The sequence below is a fragment of the Amaranthus tricolor genome, chromosome 7 (genome assembly GCF_026212465.1).
Source record: "Amaranthus tricolor cultivar Red isolate AtriRed21 chromosome 7, ASM2621246v1, whole genome shotgun sequence".
NCBI classification, from domain to species: Eukaryota; Viridiplantae; Streptophyta; class Magnoliopsida; order Caryophyllales; family Amaranthaceae; genus Amaranthus; species Amaranthus tricolor.
The window spans coordinates 19,594,747-19,615,253 of record NC_080053.1 but is presented as its reverse complement, the minus strand read 5'-3'; positions in this window follow the sequence as shown (position 1 = coordinate 19,615,253).

Sequence of the window (20,507 nt, the reverse complement as noted above, 5' to 3'; positions counted from 1 at the left end):
ACCAAATTAAAAAAGTCAAACAAAGTTAGAGTTGTACATGATAATCAGATTCAAATTATGCAATATGTAATATTTGATTTTTGATTTATAAATTGATAATTATTTGATTTTCGAAAATCTAATTAATGTGAAATGAATTTATGATTTATAACTTCAATATCGAATTTGAATTTGGATTGGGATTTTAAGAAATCAAATATTTATTTATTTATTTATTTTTATTTTTAGGTTTCAAAATAGAAAATTCTATAATATAAAACCCTAAAGTGAATTTCATAAGGTTGGCAGTTACTGTTAATTAATTTAGGCTATTGAGCATCTAACAGTATTGTCAAAAGAATTTGGTTTTCAAACCATGAAAATATAATTTTGATTAAAAAATTTAATTGATAAACTTAAAGTAATTTAGGCTATTTACTTGTTTACGCACACTTAACACAAATTATGTAATTAGATCAACTATAATGAATATGAAGATAAATTATGTTAAATAGAAAATGTAGAACATAAGCTTTTTATGGACAAAATTCAATTGAAATGGATAAAAACATAAATTGTGTAAAATCTAACCGAAATTTAATAGTCATTTTCTTTGTCATATTTCAATATTTAAGAATTTTAAGTTACACTCAACATTTAAATTATATCTTATTTAATAGTTCTAATTAACATTTCTGTGTCTCAATTCGGGCTTAGCTTTTATACTAGAGGTGTTTAAAAATACTCGATTCGAATTATCCGATTCGGAATATTAGATATTCGGTTTAAAATCTGGATAATTAGTATTTGAACACCCCTTTGTAATTGAGTATGATTTTCATGAATGTTGAACTCTCCACCAACGCTAATCAACTTTCTATCTTCCGCTCGTTAAATAAGAATGCAGAACTTACATTTGTAATAGATACGACAAATATTTGCACTTCTGAATCTGAAACTCTTACCTTTGCCAATCTTTGTGGTATACAATCATATATATTTCCTGCTCCAATCCAAGCGATGTGAGCTAAAATATTTGTGTTGAAAATGTAATTTTTTTAAAAAGCCAAAAATAAAACATTGTAAAAAAACGGACATATATGATACCCACTCCAAACTAAATCGGATATTCGAATTTCTGGATTCGAATCGATACGGTATCCGATTTTAAATAGGGATATACACACAAAGATATATATATATATATATATATATATATATATATATATATATATATATATATATATATATATATATATATATATATATATATATATATATATATATATATATATATATATATTAAAAGTTAGGCATGCAATATTAGGACTTAGTATACCATTACATATTCTACTCCAAAACGGTTTATAGTTTAGTCTGATCTAAAAATAAAAAACAAGACCAAATCGAATACTATAATTTTCAAAAAAAATTAAACCTAACGAGAGATTCTAGACAAGATACACTACAATATAATCCAATTTGGTTTGGGTTTAGACCCAGCTTTGTTCAAACGTAAAAAGAAATTTTTCTTAAGAGGGAAAGAGAAAGTAAATAATAATATATTTCATTTTTATTTAATGGGCTATAGGAGGACTCAAAGTAGAGGTGTTTATGGAGTGGATTTGGACGGGTAGCGGACTGGGCTTACACTTAAAAAGCTATCCACGGGTCTAAAATTTCAAAAGTTCCCCCGCTATAGCGGGCTTACTTTATTTGTCGCTACTCCCGGGACCCGCGAGCAAACGAGTGTTTGATTTTATAATTAAGTATATAATTATATTTTTATGTTCTTATTGTTTTACGACGAAATAAATTAACATTGAAAACATAGAAATTTAATTTGATTGCGGGCATTATCATTATAAAAACTAAAAAACAATGCCAAGTATAAAGTTAAGTATTAATACCAATTAAAATAATACTATATATTATCCTAGTTAAGTTGATACCATAAGAAAAAAAAGGTAGAAATTTGACCTTGGACAATGTACAAAATACTGAAAATCAAGACAGTAACACGCAATTCAAATTACAACGGATCCTAAAAACCACAAAAAATAATAAAAATAATAAAAAAAATAAATAAAAGAATCAATTAATAGAGCATAAAAAATTTCTATCTCATAGAATAAAAATTAGAGAAATTATATATTTATAAAATAAGTGGGCAGACAGATTCACCCGCGAGTATTATTTTTGTGTTGCAATCCACCCGTTTAACTTAGCAGGCGGGTAATACTTGTCCGAATATTAATTTTGTTCATAAATATTATCCAAACCCGTCTTTTTTTAAGCCAAGTGAGTCAAGCCTGATGGGTAATGCGCCCATAAAAAGCTACTAAGTTAAAGTTGGTATTTTAGTCAAAATACAAACAATGAGTTAATATATATAGCCATGAATAAAAAAAGTAATAAGCCTCTTCTTTAATTAATCAAACTTGCACTAGATACTTCTATTAAATGGAAAGTTGATGTTTAGAGCAATAATAATTATGAAACTTGTTAGTGAATAAATAAAACTACTAGTAGAGAACAAGTCACACCTAGCTACCTGAGTCCTGAAGAGTGAAGAGGCTTATGCAGGCAGGGGCCAGGGTTCAGGGAGCATGAAGTGATAAGGCACTGCCATTTGATAGCTCTATATATGGCATTTTGCAATTTGTACCACATGGATAAGGGTCCTCTCTGTTTATGGGTGTTCTCTAATTAAATTTAGGTACCTTGTTATTTGTACTTTTGATATGTATATAAAGATTAGTTTACATGTGCACTTTTTATTTATATAAAGGTGCACAAGGCATTTGCTATTTACGGTCCATCGAAAAAGTCTTTGTTAGTTGTATCACAAGCTAACAAGGGTAAGATTTTGCGTATATTATTTCTAAAACCCCACCACCCTATGTGGGAACCATAAATTGACGTTGGGTTGTTATTGTGTATGTAGTATTAGGTTAAAATTCCACATATGGCTTAGCTTATTATGCTCTTTTTGATTGAAAATGAAAATCATGTTGTATGGGTTTAAAAGTTCAATCTAAAGGTTGTAATTATTGGTTCATCAACCAATTTTGAATAAGGATTACCTAATTAGTTGTCTCATCTAAAAATTATCTTAAATGAATTCAATCATTTAACCTAATTCGAAAAGATGGTAAACTTTAAATTGAACATTATTCAAAAAGGTAAAATTTTAGCGCATACAGCCTCGAAAAAATCATTTGTCTTGGGACAATATAAATCATGAAATTTTTTTTAATACAAAGAAAGCACAATATTAGGAGTTCTAAAAGAAGAAGGAATAAATTTTCAAACTAATAATTATATTAGGCCGGAACACTGTTAGATGTCTTTGTCGGAAGTGATCTTGGTGGCTTTTAAGCACCAAATGCCAAATACAATGCATCATTTGATGTTCATTTGATTTCTATCAAATGAAGTTGGATTGAGTTCATACAACAAATAGTTCATTTGAATGGGGAGTCAACCAATGAGGTTTTAACAAGTGGAACATAAAGTGCAAATGTAAAATATCTTCATCTTCATCTTCATCTTCATCACCCTTATGTTGTAGTTGAGACATTCACTCCTACTGTCTCTCAATTTGCATCATAATCTATTTTAAATTCAATATTGTGTTTGAGAATAAATATTTCATTTTAAATTATGAATTTCAATTATAAAATCATAATTAAAGATTTTGAGAATGATAAGGTTGAAAAAGTCATTCTCAAATTCTCAACTCTAAACACTTTAGAAATAATGGTGAAATTGATCTAAATTCAAATTTAAAAATTGTTAATTTACCAAACAATAAATTTAAGCCAATTTCTCATTTACAAATAAAATCATCATTTTTAAATATGACACAATGATTTTGTCTCATTTTTTATTTAAAAAAGGATCATAGTACATCTTTTGATTGCATTTATACATTTAACTTTATCTAATAAATTTAATGTCACATTTATTACACTAAATAACAAAACAATTATTCATACTTCCCTTCAAACTCAATATCAATCTTAAGTGTTGCTAACAATTTACTCCGTGTTACTTCATCAATATGCTCAAAATTATTTTATTTGAAATATATTACCATAAGAGAACTATCAATTATTCAAAAAGCATACATAAAGAGAGAAATACTTCTTATAGAGAAAAATATTTGGATAGATTTTCTCTCAACTCTTAAGAATACTTCTACTCTTGTTTCTTTTCTTTTGCGTGAATATTCAGTGAATTATAAACTCTTTGTCTGTTTTTTGTTTTCTGTTTTCATAATCTACAAAAGCACATTATCATATCATTATACTAACTTTGTACTAAGTCTTTAGTGTTGTTATTTGTGTCTCATTATGAATTTCAAATATATTCCCTAATACCTGTCACAATAAGAGAATTTCTATACGCCTACAACAAAGTATCAAGTTTTTGAGTGATAATTATATTGTTGCAAACCAATCTTCAAAGGAAACTATATCTTGGTGATCAAACAAACCAGAAGATTTATTGCCATTTACAAAGGGTATACAAATGTGTTCTTTGATAATTTATATTTTTCTTACATTATATTACCTCCTATATATTCAACTCATTAATCCCGTTTAGTTTTTCACACTTATCGAAGCAACGTTTTAACCCTTAATATCTTTAATTGTTCTTAATTAAAAGACTAAGTTGCGAATTACAGTATTAAAGTTTACTACTTTTGTGAATTACAATCTCTATGTTTGCTTTTTGCGAACTACAACCACCAAAGTATCAAAGTTTACAAGTTCAGGCTAAAACATAGAATTCCGACCATTTTGGTGGTCAAAATTTTATGTCAAATGGTCGGAGTTCTGTGTTTTTGGCTTGAACCGGAAAAATTTGATACTTTGGTGGCTGTAATTCGCAAAAATAAACATTGAGGCCGTTTATTCTAATTAAAAATTCGCAAATTATTCTAATTAAAAATTATAAAAAGTTGATATTAATAATTATTGTATTGAGACGAATTAAACAAGATTCCTCATGACTATTGTTTTAACTTATTGATTAAAAACAAAATACAAATTAAGAGTAATAAGTGAGTAGTGACAAATAATAAATGGGACTAATATGTAAAATAGGAGGGAATATAACAAATAATTCTCCTCTTTTATTTTTAAAAATTTTTAGATTACTTGTTAGAGATTAAGTTTAATACTTGTTAGATTTTAAGTAAAGTAAAAGCCTTAAATAACTTTGTATTATACCTTTACATAATAGTACAATGAGGCAAAACAGTATGATTTGGGGCAGAAGGTGGTTACAGTTCAAATTGTGTCGGTTTCAGTTTTGATTCCATCCGATTTTAAACCGGTGCGAAAACATGTCAAATTGAAACCGTTTAGGATAGTTTTCGAATCGGTCTGACCCACGGCTCTTTAAAGGTTTTAAAATCTCAGCTGACAGAATCGCTAAACCGCTGACAATATTCAAATTGGAACCCAACTCACAGATACCAAATCAAACGGTTCGATGGAACCAAGGGAACCAAATTGTATTGTTCAAAGAAATCGAACTAGAATCATGAAGGAGTATCGTTCGGTTCCACTGAAATGTTCGACTATACTGAACCGCCCAAATAACATATTTTGAAGTAGCCATTGGAGCCTTTGGTACATATTGGATGCATTTGACATTCACATCCATACCATCTCTTACTACTCTTTCTAATTATCTCTTTACTTACTCTCTCTAATTACTTTTTAATTACGCAATCAATCTCTTAATTGTATAATTCGTCTTTTAATTTTTAAAATTTATTCATTAATTTAATAATTTCAATGTCTTCCTTCTCAAAAAAGCTACAAAAAATTAATAAAGTGGCAAAATTATAGGAAGATCAAATTCCAACAAAAGGCTACTTTTTGCTCCAAGGGGATCAACAACACCATTGTTTTATAGCTATGAGTCAAATTACCACGAACGGTGTGATCAAGAATTAGATGATTATGCAAATAAAGTGGAAGAAGCACATGATATTGATGAAGAAAAAAAGGAATCTTCAACCTCTACTCAGGCAGTTAAATCTCTACAATTATTAACGAGATCACAAGGACTTCAACAACCACAATAAAAACAAGGTCATGAAAAATATACGATTTCCAAAATATCATTGAGTTTAAATGTTTAATTATAATTTAATTTTAAATCACCCATTATATTTTTTATGTATTGTAGTATTTGTGTATGACTTTATGTTTTAATTTAGAAGAAGAGGAATCGATAAAGCACCCTCTTTTGGCAATGCCCTTATCCACTGGTGGAGCCATTTCACATGTGTGAATGTATTTTTCAAAGCAACCAACTGAAAATCCATATCATATTTACATATGTACATGTCAAATTTGCGAAAGTCAAGACATTAAACAATTAGTATTATACAATTTCAGCAAAGGTATTGCTTTTTGAGTATTTACAAATGATATTTATATTTTATAAATTACAAATGTACTAACTATTCATTTGTGGTGTATATTTGTTAGATGGCGGTACGTGATCTGTTAACAAATATTTAGTTAAAAAAACATAAAACAACAGAGGAGACTCGTGCATCAAGTTCTAGCGCGACTACAAGTGAAAGGCGACAAGAACAACTAGATGGGTGGACAAGGAAAATGCCTTGCGGAGGTCTACGTGTTTTTACTAGCTTGTCAACCACAATAATTTAATGGCGACACTAATGAATTTTTAAGGCCGATACTAAAGAGTATCACTAGTGGAAAAAAACGTATTTGCTGCTTATCATTTGCTGCGGTTTTTGTATATACGCAGCAATAAATAGGAAAAAGAATAGGAAAAAAAAAAACCACTAATTGCTGCGGTTTTAGTCTATGACCGCAGCAAATAACCATGTGCAGCTTCAATTTCTGCGGTTCTCTCCATGCCCGCAGCAAATAGCTCTTCCAATTGCTCCGATTCTTCCTCTACCCGCAGCAAATAATTGTCTTCTTCACTCAATTGCTGCGGTTGTCTTCCTTGCCCGCAGCAATTGCCTCCTCTCATACCGCCAATATAATTGAATTACGTTAATAAATTTAAACATATATACATTCTGAATTCTTCATTGTTCATAATACGACTGTTGCACTTCTCTTTCAAACTGACTTATTTCTTTCATTTTGTTCATTGGGGAATTCTTTATTGAGTTCATTTCCAGAAAGTCTGGCTCTATCTTCGATTTTAGCTTGCTTTAAATTCAAGGTCACTTATCCGTTTTGTGAAGGATTATAATCTTTGGTTTTCACTATGGAAAATTCGAAGTCCTATGATTAGATTTGGGTGGATTCCGAAGCAGTTGTACGTTACTCTCCACAATTCAAGCAAACCCTAATTTTATTATATTCAGAGTCGATTTATAAGCTTAAAGTAAGTTTCTTATGGATTCTCTTATTGGTTTTTTTTTTTTTTTTTTTTTCTATTTTCGATTGTTCATGTATTGAATGTTAGAATATTTGATTTCTTATCAGATTTTTGAATGAATCAGCATTTTTGCATTGATTCATTATATTGAGCTGGTTAATGCATAATTGTAACTTCTGTATATTTTATTTTTTGAGTTTTATACTTGTAATGTTTTCCTTGTTCTCTTGCTCATGGTAGTGCACTTGTTTAATGGTTTTTCTCCTGTTATGATTTTTTTGTAATTATCTCAGACACATTTATAAAATGGCAAGGATTAGTTTTTCTTAATTCATTATCAATTGGCTTACAATAAAATTTTTGTTAGATTCAGGGGTATTTGTCTTCTAGGAATCCAAGAAATAGAATGCCTAACAACCTTGTAAACAACATAACAAATCTACATCCTTGTTTTACAATGATATGCACCCCAGTCCCTAGATCTGATATGTGCTTCTTAGCTAGCTGTTTCATGGTCTGCTGGTTGGTGTGTTGCTGGCTGTGCTTTGACTATGCTTGTGGCTGTACATGCTACTCCATATTGCTCCTTTACTGCATTGTTTGTGCTGTTTCACTGCATTATTAACCTGAGGGCTGAGATAATAACCACGTATCACAACATCCCCTCAAACTTGGGATTAGTACATTTCTAGTTTTCTTTACAAATGTTTTAAATGAACAAAGCACAAATTTTTAGTAAATATATCAGCTATTTGGTTGTGTGTTGGTAAATAAGCCAATTGTAATAACACTTCTATATACAGTTTTTATATGAAAAACCGGCTTCCTTGCAATATATAGTTGAGTGATTATCAGAAAGTAGTGTAATATGCTTTTGAATACAAACACCTAATTCCTAAAGTAATCTAACTATCCGAGTAACCTCTAATATATTTTTTAAAGTATGTAATTATGTTTTCTCATGAGAACACCCAAGTGTTTGCATGAACTGACTCAAACTTTGTACTATATAGAATAAATCTAGGTACTTTTGTTAGTTAGGAAATTCAAATTTCCAACTATAATTCTGTATAGTATTGAAATCTTCAACTAAAGTGCACTAGATTGCACCAATGCTGATCTATTGCACTACAAGCATAATTCTACAAATAGCTTGGCTTATTGGTAATCCTATTTGGTTTCTTAAGGCTATTTGGTCATTACTGATCTTGTCGTGTGTGATTAGGATTATCCTTATTAGATCACGATTCACCAGTTTGTGCACTTGTTTGTTGATAATAGACAATTTCTAAGTTACTTTATTATGTACAATGACCATTGACTCCAATACTTACATAAGTAGTACATGTCTTTGCAGATGATATTTGCAGATGATATTGATGTGCTTTGTTTACTTCTTAACTTGGATTTCTGTGACTGCTTTTGTTACTTCCTGTCAACTGAATATTTATTTTGGGACACAATTATTTTCCTGTTGAAATTGACGTACACAACGTACTTTATCATTGGATGGTTGAGTAATATGTTAGAAACTTTCTTTATATCATTGCTGTAATTTTCATTGGGCATATTTTAGTCCACAATATCAAATGAATGGAACCTAAGACACCAAATATCAATATCAAGAACTACAAGATTTTGACAACACAAAACTCAGAGTGTTAAGATAGGTAGCTCTTCATTCTGAATACATGTGCAAGTCTTCTCTTCATCAGCAAAACAGCTGGTTGTGTGCATCTTCTGAAGCAAGTGATGATCAGTATATTTGGGCAACAACAGCAGCTTCCAGAAGGTTGTTTTATCTTTACAACAGCAACTTTGTCATGATTCGTGCTTCATGTCTATCAACGGTGTATATGCTGCCTCAATCAAGGGTCAATATTTAGAGACATAGAATTAATTAGATGAGCTGTCAGTTTGTTGTAACAACCTTTGTATTCTGTTATTTGTTTGTTATGATGCTTAGTTGTTAGTTATCTTATGCCTATATATGCATAGGTTCTTTTGTACCTTCAGATTATATTTTCTTGATTCAATAAATGAGAATACTGTTATTTGTTTGTACCTTTTCACTCAGGCATAACAAAGCTCTGTATTTGAAATTACTGCTTTTGATATGGTAAAATAACAATATTATTGGATTATTATGAGTATAAAACGAAAAAAGAAAAAAAAATAGAGTTATTTGCTGCGGTTTTGCCCCTGACCGCAGCAAATAACCCTCCTTATTTGCTGCGGTTTTTGCCCATGACCGCAGCAAATAATGCACTTATTTGCTGCGGTTTTGAACCGCAGCATTTAAAAAAGGACATTTGCTGCTATCACAATTGCTGGGGCCAAAACCGCAGCAAATAATGGCAAAATAACCGCAGCAAAAGACGTTTTTTCCACTAGTGTATGTTGGATAAATAGATGACGTATTTTACTGATTTTCCTTATATTTATGGAATAACAACAGTTTTAGACGGTTTTTAGGGGAATTTTATGATTTCAGCACAATTGTATATAGCCCTTACTGTGATATGTCTAGGCATATTAGTGTTTTAGCACGTCCCACTAGATTTTATCCTGTCATAACTAATATAATCACTAAAATAGTTTTATATGGACTTCTTTATCCTTTTCAAATATAGAAATAGAAATTTTCTAAAACATACATTTATGGGGAAGTTCATAGGGATAATATTTCTCTATGATGGGTTTGAACTTTTGTTTTAATAGGTGCTAAATGAGGTATTTAATGTGGTATTCAAGACGTTGGAAATGGCCTATAAAGAAGTCATTCTAGCTAACAAAATCACAATCATGATTTACAATAAACTACTATAAACTTTGAGCATAAAACCATTTTCTATTTAACAACTCAAGCATAGAGTGATGACTTATGTACACCCTTAAAAATGAGTATACATTAAATGAAAGGCGTGTATGTTAACCTTGGGAAAATATTTAGGATAAACACATTACAAATGTAAATATTTCGTCTTTATACAGAACGTGGAGAGTTTTTCCCTCGAAAATAAACATAATTCTACAAGTTAAGAAAGCGATAGTCATGTCTTTAATTTATCTCGCTCTTTCCAAAACCTTACCAAATCTCTACGAGCTTGAACTTCTTGATGATTTCAACAACAAAATAGGACCTAAAAACTTCTTATATTTTTCGAACAATTAGAGGTTGATTATGTTCGTTATGAAGAAGCTCCGAAGGGTTCTCCTACTCTTATGGGTGAAGAAAAGAAGGATTTGGAGGTCAATCCTAAACGTTGCAAAAACGAATTATCTGGTAAGAAGACATCTCCTGAATCACATGATAAATAAGAGTTTGGATCAGGGTTTATATTTTGGAAAAATTACCTAGAATAATTCAACTTTTTTTTTTATGATTTTTCTATAATAATTTCAACTATTGATTAACCATGAATAATATTAATTATGAATAATATTAACTTTATGGTGTGTTTGCCTAGAATAAACTTAAGTATCCGGATGACCCACTATAGTAGGTAATTTACCAAAAAAGTAAACTGAAAATTAATATAAAGTTAGAGAAAAGTTTTAAAAATTTACATAAAAATTTTAAAAAAAAGTTTTAATATTTTTTTCGACATTTATTTCAATTTATCCTTTTATTTAAAAAATTAAAACTTGCTATAGCAGGTTATCCAGTTACCCAAGTTTGCTCTAGAAAGTACTCTAAAAATTATTTATGGTTAATTAATACGTGGGATTATTATAGGAAAATCATAAAAATGTTGGATTATCTAGGTAATTTTTCCTTATAATTTTCATTAGATAAAATAACAAAAAAACAATTTCAAACTCAAATCAAAACTCCTAAACCTGCCAGACTATAAGCATCTGGATTTGGGTAAAAAATTTTCAGACCTTATGGATTGTGGATTAAAATTTTTTAAAAAATAAAATCTTAATTTTTTAAGAAAATAAAGTCTTAATTTAGGTTTAGCTTAATTCAATTCATATTTAACTCATGTCAATCTCTAGTATAGATCGATAAAATAAATTTTATGTGCTTATAGCACTATATGAAAAAAAAAAAAAAAAAAAAAAAAAAAAAAAAAAAAAAAAAACATTATTTTATGGCAAATTCAAGTAATTAGTGACTTTTGCATTGATGTGAGTGGGAAGGTGAAATAAATAAATAGTGAAGTAGATAGCCGAGAATTGGATAATAATATTGTGCTAAAGAGAAATCCAGCATTAATAGCATATATCATATATTATATTATACCACTAAGTATTGTAGCAATTACTCGATTAGTGAACTGATTCATCCAACGATTATTAAATTGATCCTATTTTTTAGGTTTAATTAAAATAATATTCGTACTAGACACCACTCAGAGTTCACTAACTCATTAGTCAATGGAAGCGTGTGTTGCATTTATATATGAAAAATTATTTTTGAATAATTTAATATTTTTACGATTTTCTTACAATAATTGTACCTATTGATTAATCATGAATAATTTCAACTTTAGATGATATTTGCCTAGAGTAAACTTGGTTAACCGAATAATCTGCTATAGTAGTAATTCACTAAAAAGTAAACTGAAAATTATTTTAAAATTAGAGAAAAATTCTGAAAATTTACAAAAAATTCTAAATAATAAAAACATCATCTTTTTGAATATTTTTTAACATTTTTTCGGTAGTTTATTTTAATTTATCTTTTTTTTACAAAAATAAAACTTGCTATTGTAAGTCACTCGGTTTACACTAGGAAAATATCCTTCAAAGTTGAGATTAGTCAAGGTTAATTAATAGGTGGAATTTTTTAAGAAAATCATGATTAGGTTGGATTATTCTAGGTAATTTTTCCATTTATATATATGAAATTTCACGTAGTTATCCTGAGTTTTTAGCTTTTCAACAAATGTTTTTTTAAATCTATTTAGTGACCTTGAGCTTCCAACTTTTCCATATGGTAGACAAAATATTTAATTTTTTTTGTTAAATTAAGCACTCATTTCGACTAAATTTCAAAATATGCATTTAGAGTTATCACAACGTTTGTTTTTTGAAAAAAATGTCATTACGTTGAGTAAAAATGGCGTAAATTAAGTTAATGAAAGAACATCCATTCTGTCAAATAGATGAAAAATTGGAAGGTAAAGATCATCACGTGGATTAAATAACTGTTTGTCTACCACGTGAAAAAGCAGAAAATTCTTTGTGACCACATAAAAATTCTCAATATATAATATACAAAAAAAACTAATTAATCACCATCATTTTTAAATCACCACAAAAAGACAAAATAAATACAAATAAAGTAAATAAAACAACAAAAAGATAAATTAAAATCCTAAAAGCACTACTCTATAAAATTCTTACACATAAGGGTGATTTGTCAATATTACAAAGGAAAAATTATCGTGAATAATATGACCTTTCATTGATTTTCCTACAATAATACGAACTTTTGATTAATCTAGAGTAATACAAAGTTCAATATCATTTTTTCACCAGCATACCTTACCGGCTTATAACCGACAGAAGAGGTCAAATATGATTGCTGCACCTTTAAAGTCATCCTCTACATTTATATTCTTTATTTCAAATTGCTTCCATTTTCTCTTCACTTTCTATTTCATTTTCTATTTCATTTCCAATAACATTTAATTTCATTTTGCAGTTTTTACATTTTCCATTTTATTTTCAAAATTAAAATTATTTGACCTTCAAGATTTATTCCCCCGTAATACCAAAACTTCAATGTAATTACATCACTAAGATTAGGCTAAAAACAAACAAGAAAATGAAATTAAATTATTTTTTAAGTGAAATCACCTTTAAATTAAACAAGTAATCAACAAATGCAATAAATTTTTTATTTTAAAGCCCTAATATTAGTACATCAATGAATTTGGAGAAAAATAATGCAATCAAAATGAATAAGATAATCATTATTTTCGGTGATGAAGCTTGATTAAGCTTAAGGATACGATCTTTGGGCATCCTTTGTAGTGCCGGACCTAAAATTTGAAATATGGGGTTGCGAGCTTAATAAAATTGTTTTGATTCTCATTAACATGTAAATAATATTGAAATTAACAAAATTTAAAGCAAATTAAAATTCTGATTCATAAACAATTACAACAAATAATACTCAAATCATACACAAATAAAATTGATTTTATCATTATTTTAAGAAAATTAAAATTAAACCCAAATCAAAGAGGAGGTCTGGAGGTTCACGAACATTCATTGGCATGCGACAGCACCAGTCTGTAGGTGTAGGGTTAGGTGGCAATGGGAAATAAAGACGAGGTTGGGGCAGGAAAAACCGAAGAAGCAAGGTCCAAATATCAAATATTAAAGGGAAGCTAAATAGTTAATAATTTCCTTCCTTTAATAGTAATTACTTGCAATTGCTCTCATAAAGAATTAATAAAGTTAAAATTAAAAGTTACTAAATGTGAGTGTTGTAGTTTAGTGGTACTAAAGTATCTATATTTACCAATAGGTCATGGGTTTGAGACCGAACTATTATTTCTTGAAATCCCATTTTTATGCAACCCCACCTACATTGGGTCCCACTGATGCTTTGTCTTCTTAGATATAGGGGTGAAGCAGACCAAGCAGTAAATGGGAAAGATGAAGTAGTAAATGAATCTTAGTTAATCCCTTAAAAAATAAAATAAAAAAGGAAATTGCTTTAACCGATTACAAGTAATATGGCATGCTGGTGGGAAAATGAGATTAAATTTTGTATTATTTAGAGTTAATTGAAAGTTCGTATTATTATAAGAAAATCAGTAAAAAGTTGTATTATTCACGGTAATTTTTCCTATTATAAAATACCATTATTTATTTAGACTAAATCTATAATATAATATAATATATGAAAAATTCATTAATTGTTGTCTTGTATCATTCAAGTGATTTATCTTGTTGGATAATATAGTTAAATTAGACATTAAAACCCCATATCTGTCCGCCCTAAATTATTACACATTTGAATTCAATATTTATTTTGCTCACAATTATAATAGTAATGGATCCAAACCATATTCGACATCCATGAATCCAATATCATATTAAATCTGCGTTAGACTTGCATTTATTTAGAGCCTGAATTAATTTTTTAAGACCCACCCGATACAGTTTTGGGTCTAAAAACATGAATGGGTTTGGGTCTATGATCTTCAGACCCAAATTCAACATGGAACCAAAGACTCTAGACTCAGATCCTCTCCGGACCCATTTAAGACCCAAAACCGTTAGACCAGACCTATCATATAATGAAAAGTCGTTTTTTTAATTCATTATAAATCTACTTTTAAATTTATATGAATTCAATTTAGACTTATTAAAACCTATAGACCGATTTTAGTATAATAAAGCCTTTGTGTAAAAAATAAGTATTGATAATTAAATTAAGACCCATTTGGTACCCATTAAGGACCCTAGACCCATCAAATCGACGAATCTGGGTTTCGGTTTAAAATTTTTCAATCCCTAAGGATCCGAGTTAGAGTATGGATCCACCAAAAATTAATGAGTCTAAGTTTAGGACTAGGTTCAATTGGATTTGACCCAAAATCGACCCATGACCATCCCTAGATCCACCCCAAACTCACCGCTATTTCTAGGGTCTAGGTCTAATATTTTGAAATCTAGCGAATCCGGGTCAAAAAAGTGGGTCTAGGTCTGAAGACCCTAGACGGGTATGGGTATGGGTATGGGTCAAGGGTTAATATACCCAAATTCAACCCAAATCCTCCCTTTAGAGCTATTTAAGACCAAGACTAGCTAGATCCATCTCAAATCCATCAGATTCATTCTAGACATGACCTATTCTATAACTAAAAATCATTTTAAAATTAGTTCTAAACCTATATTTATATTTATATTTATTTGGATTTAAATTAGACTTATTAAGAACCCATACACCCATCTTAGTACTAATAAAGCCTTTAAAATGTAAAAAAAAATTAAGTACAACCAATTAAATTAACACAAATTTTCATGAAAGACGGTCTCTCAACGAGACCATTTTTCATGGGTCAGCCCATGTAATGTAATTTAATAAAAAATGTTGGGTTTTCATTAAAAATTAAAATTGTGAATTTCAAAAACTTATCTCATTATATGTGCATCAATTATATCGGTTATTCTTTTTTTCTTTCATTAACCCTTCCAACTTTCTTCTTCCTGTACTCTCCATCCTCAAGCTTTCTCTTCTCATATTTTTTCAAAATTCAGACCATTACGTGTTAAATCAACAAGTTTGATTAATTTTTTCATCTTTTCATATTCTCCGTTCTTCTTTGTTCATTGGTAAATAAGTTTGATCAATTTATTTGTTAATTCATTTTTTTTCTTTTTTTAAGGTATATTGGACATATTTATGAATATTCTCTATCAAGTTATTTGTTAATTCATTTTTTCATTTTCAGATTTTTATATATTTTCTACTAAGTTATGTTCTTGAAATGTTATATATGATGCTGAATAACTGGGTTTAGGTATGGAAAGAAAATTTGAGTTAGTAGAGAATTTGGATGAGTTATTGGATGTCTTATTTTTTCGTTTGAAGACCGATCTATTTTCACTTTCATGTAACTTAGCATTAAGTTGATATAAGCTGCCATTTAATCTGATGTAAGTTAAAATTATGTTTATTGTAAGTTAACATTATATATGTTATAGGTTGACATTATAACTGTTATAAGTTAGTATTAGTCTGATGTAAATTGACATTAATTCTGATATAAGTGGAATTTAAGTTTGATATAAGTAGATTTTAAGTCTAATCTGATATAAGTTGACATTAAGTTGATCTAAGTTGACATTACGTTTAATGTAAGTTGGCTTTATATCTATTGTAAGTTGGTATTGAGTCTGATATAAGTTAGTATTCAATCTGATGTAAATTGAGATGAAATCTAATATAAGTAATTATTACGTCTGATGTAACCTGATATTAAGTTTGATATAAGTTGACATTAGGTTGGCAGAGAACGATGTATTTTAGCTGGCAAAAAATGTTTAAGTTGGTTTTATGTGACCTATGTTGCCATTAAGTCTGAATTAAGTTGGCCATTATTCAGTTGTAGTTAGTATGAAGTCTAATGTAAGTAAAAATTAACGCTCATGTGATTTGGCTGAAATTTCGGTAGAGTTTAATTTTATAAAATTAGCAACTAAAATATATTTTTTATCTTTGCAAAGTAATATATAGACACGTAATAATCTCAAGATAAGCAAAAGTAATAAAAAAGGTACCGAACAATATGAAAATTTAAATTGTTAATAATGCTAATTATACACAACAAAATATTATAGAAATTAAAAATTAATTAAATTCAAATTAACACAATTAAAAAGAATTTATATCAGTAAGTTTTAATTTATAGATTAACAATAATATGAAAAATTAAAAATTAAAAAATAAAAATATACCAAAAAAAAAAAACAACAAAAACAGGTCAAAATCAAATCATCCAATACAATAATCCCCCTCCCTCTCAAAATTAAGATCAATAAAGTTAAATTACTAATCATAAACAGGAAAATATCTTTAAAAAAAAAAAGGAAAATTTGTTCTCTAGCTGATCTATACCCTTTCAAAGCAATTTTTCAATATAATGAAATTAAATAAAAAAAAAATCAATAACCAGGCATTAGACTAATCTTGCCTTCTTCCGCAGCAACCATTTTTTGTTCAGAAAGCTCTCAACCAAATACTAACAATAGTGAAGCAAACAATCAAAAACTCAAAATACCACTTCCAAACCCGATTCCAATAATAGCCATTACAGACAATCCTTTATTTTTGTACTGTTCACGAAGGTACCTAAACAAACCTTATTCCCTTCAAATGACAGGGCGAGACACTTTTAGCGGCATGCGGCATGCGGCATGCGGCATGCGGCAGGCGGCAGCATCGTAACCGGTCGATTTAGATGCAGCGGCGGTGGCCACCTGGCTGCTGGCTGGGTAGGTTTTAAGATTTTGTTTTCTAGGGTTTATCTTTTAGGAGAGGGAAGGGAGAATGAGAGTGAGTCATTGAGAAAACTTCAGAATATCGTGTTTCTTTGCTTCTCCTGACCTGAATTTCAAAAAACTATTTATATTTTTGAAAATTCCAGGGGATGCCCAACAGTAGATCCGCCCATTGCATTAAGTCTAACTTATATTCGTACCATCATAATATAAGTTGAGATTAATAATGTTTTAAGTTGGTATTAATTATTAAATTTAATATGTTATCAAATATTGATAAAGAAACTTTGTAAAAGTCAATATAAATAATATATTTTAGAAAAATTTGCAAAGAAATACCTTATAAAATCAGTTTTTTTTAAAAAAATACTTTTTAAAATTTTTTTTTGTAAAAAAACACCTTTTAAGAGACTTTTTATTAAAAAAACACCTTAAATTAGTTTTCGGTGACTTTTGTCAACTTTCTGGCGTTAACTATGTCATTTGAGCTCAAAAGTCAACGCCTGAAAGTTGACAAATGGCATAGTCAATGCCGGAAAGTTGACAAAAGTCACCGGAAACTGATTTAAGGTGTTTTTTTTAATAAAAAGTCTCTTAAAGGTGTTTTTTTACAAAAAAAAATTTTAAAAGGTGTTTTTTTACAAAAAAATTGGTTTATAAGGTGTTTCTTTGCAAATTTTCCTTTATTTTATAAATTGGCATTTGTGATATAGGTTGGGATTATATATAACATAAGTTGACATTATAAATTATGTAAGTTGGCATTAAAAATCAGTTGGAACTGCTCGAATTCTTCTATGAAAGCATCTATGGTGTTTCTTTATGGACGTGATTATGGGTGAATTCAAAATAAAAACATATTTGAATCTGAATGTTTAATTTTCATTGATAATATGAGTTTATTTTTTTTTCTTAAGATTGGTGTATAATAATTACCTAGATGGTTTCCAAGAGGAATCGTTAATGATGTTTAATGGAATATGGAAGGTTTTTTTTTGAAACCCACAAGCAACTGTTGCTGTTGGGATTTTAATTTTTTTTCCTTTTTTTTTTGTTATTAAATAAGGCTAGTAGCATATATGGGCTGAGTTTAAGGATCATCTCTCAAAGAAACGGTCTCTTAAGAGACTAACTGTTAAATTAAGATTCATTTGGGACTCATTTAGAACCCCCTAGACCTACAGATTCGACAAGTCTGGGTTGAGTTCAAAACTTTCAGACCCTAAGGGTTCGGATTAAGTACACCAAAAATTAATTATAAGATCGTAACCCTAGAACCCCCTAAGGGTCCGGATCCAGTTCGACCTAACCCAGACTTGACCCATGACCATCCCTACTCATAACACTCCTATTTTAGTAAATTATTAAAGCAATTTTGTAAAAAGGAAAAAAAAATTATAAAACAAAAAAAATGTCAAAAAAGCAACAAAATTAAAATCTAAAAAAATTATTTTGAAAAGGAAAAATCTGAAGAAAATTGTGAACAATCAACCATTCGGATGGTCATGAGTTCGATTCTGAATTGGGTCCAATTGAACTCAGACCCAAACCCATTAAAATTGTTGGCTAATGATAGGGCATAAAAAGAGATAAATTGAAGTTTAGATGTGAAAATTATAATTTATATTTTTTAATAGTGTAGAAAATATCAATGTTACCCTTATTTAAAAGTTTAATGGTAGCTTACAAATTAAATAGTAAAAATAATAAAATAACCTTTTTATCACAAAAAAATATTATAAAGTAATAAAGAACCGTAAAATCACAAAAATGTGCAAATAAAAAAAACAAAGTATTAACAGCTCGTTTGGTAATTGGGACTACATAGTGGAAATAATAATGAAAGTTGGTGTAAATTGGCAGAATTATTTATTGACAAATTTAATGGTTAATTGCTTATGCTTATTCTCTTTTAACAATCTCATTTCATCGCATTACCATTTAAACATGTGTTATAAGATCGTAATAGAAAATTATGAATAAATTTTTTTTATGATCAACCTTTTATCACTATGGAAATAACAAGATACTTCCTCCGTTCCATTTTACTTGCAACACTTACCATTTTTGAATATTTCATATTACTTGCAACATTACTATTTTTGGCAAAAATAATCTACACAATTTTCTATTTTACCCTTACTTTATTCCTACCCCACATATCCACTTCAATTATACCTCATCCCTTTAATTACTTAATTTACCCACTACTCGTCTACTTCCTACCTATTTATAATTATACACTTTTTTTCCCTACCTTTAGAATGAATTCAGATCAAAATTAAAGTGCATTAATGGCAAACTAGCAAATCAAAATTGAAGGAATCCAATACAACCTTTCGGCTCTCATTGAATGTTCTAGAAGATGATTAATAAATCTTAACCCTTAATTTTTCCTTACCTTTACATCTCAGCCCTTGATTTTGGTTACTCATCCTCATAAACCCTACGTTGCTGGCCATCTCCTTCATTTTACCTCATTAAGCAAACGACTCTTTCTCCTTCTCTCTTTGAACTCACCTCTCCCTCATAACCTACTGTTTGTGTTCTTCACTTTACCTCATGATTTTGAGTATCCTTCACTATCAACCAACATGCATTTGATTTTGGTGCTTTTTTCAGATTTGATTTCGTGGTTTTGTGGTTTCGGTTGTTGACTCCCTAGACCAAGATCGCCCCTACTTATTATGGTCTTCCTGATGATGATGATGCGGTGATCAAGAAATCACCCAAAAGTGCGCCGGTTATGCCTAACAATGTTGGATTTGAAGATCCTCAAATGTCAGATAAAAGCATGCCCTCTAAAATGAGCATTTGCGATTGTGAAAACTGAGCATTTGTTTCCCTATCTTTTCATTTAACTGATGTTCTTTGTTTGTTGGGGTAATTGTTTGCTGATGATCTATTATGATCTAATTATGTTGTTCATCATGTTGGATTAAGTGTTGCATGTTTGTGGGTAGGGCTGCACACGGTCCGGTCTGGTCTGGTTTGACAGAAAAATCAGACCAGACCAGAAATTCCGGTCTGGAAATTTTTCAGACCAGACCAGACCAGTCAAAAGACCAGACCGGACCAGACCAGACCGTTCTAGAACGGTCTGGTCTGGTCTGGTCTACGGTTTTTTTTTTTTTTTGAAATTTTTTTAATTGAGTGAGAAT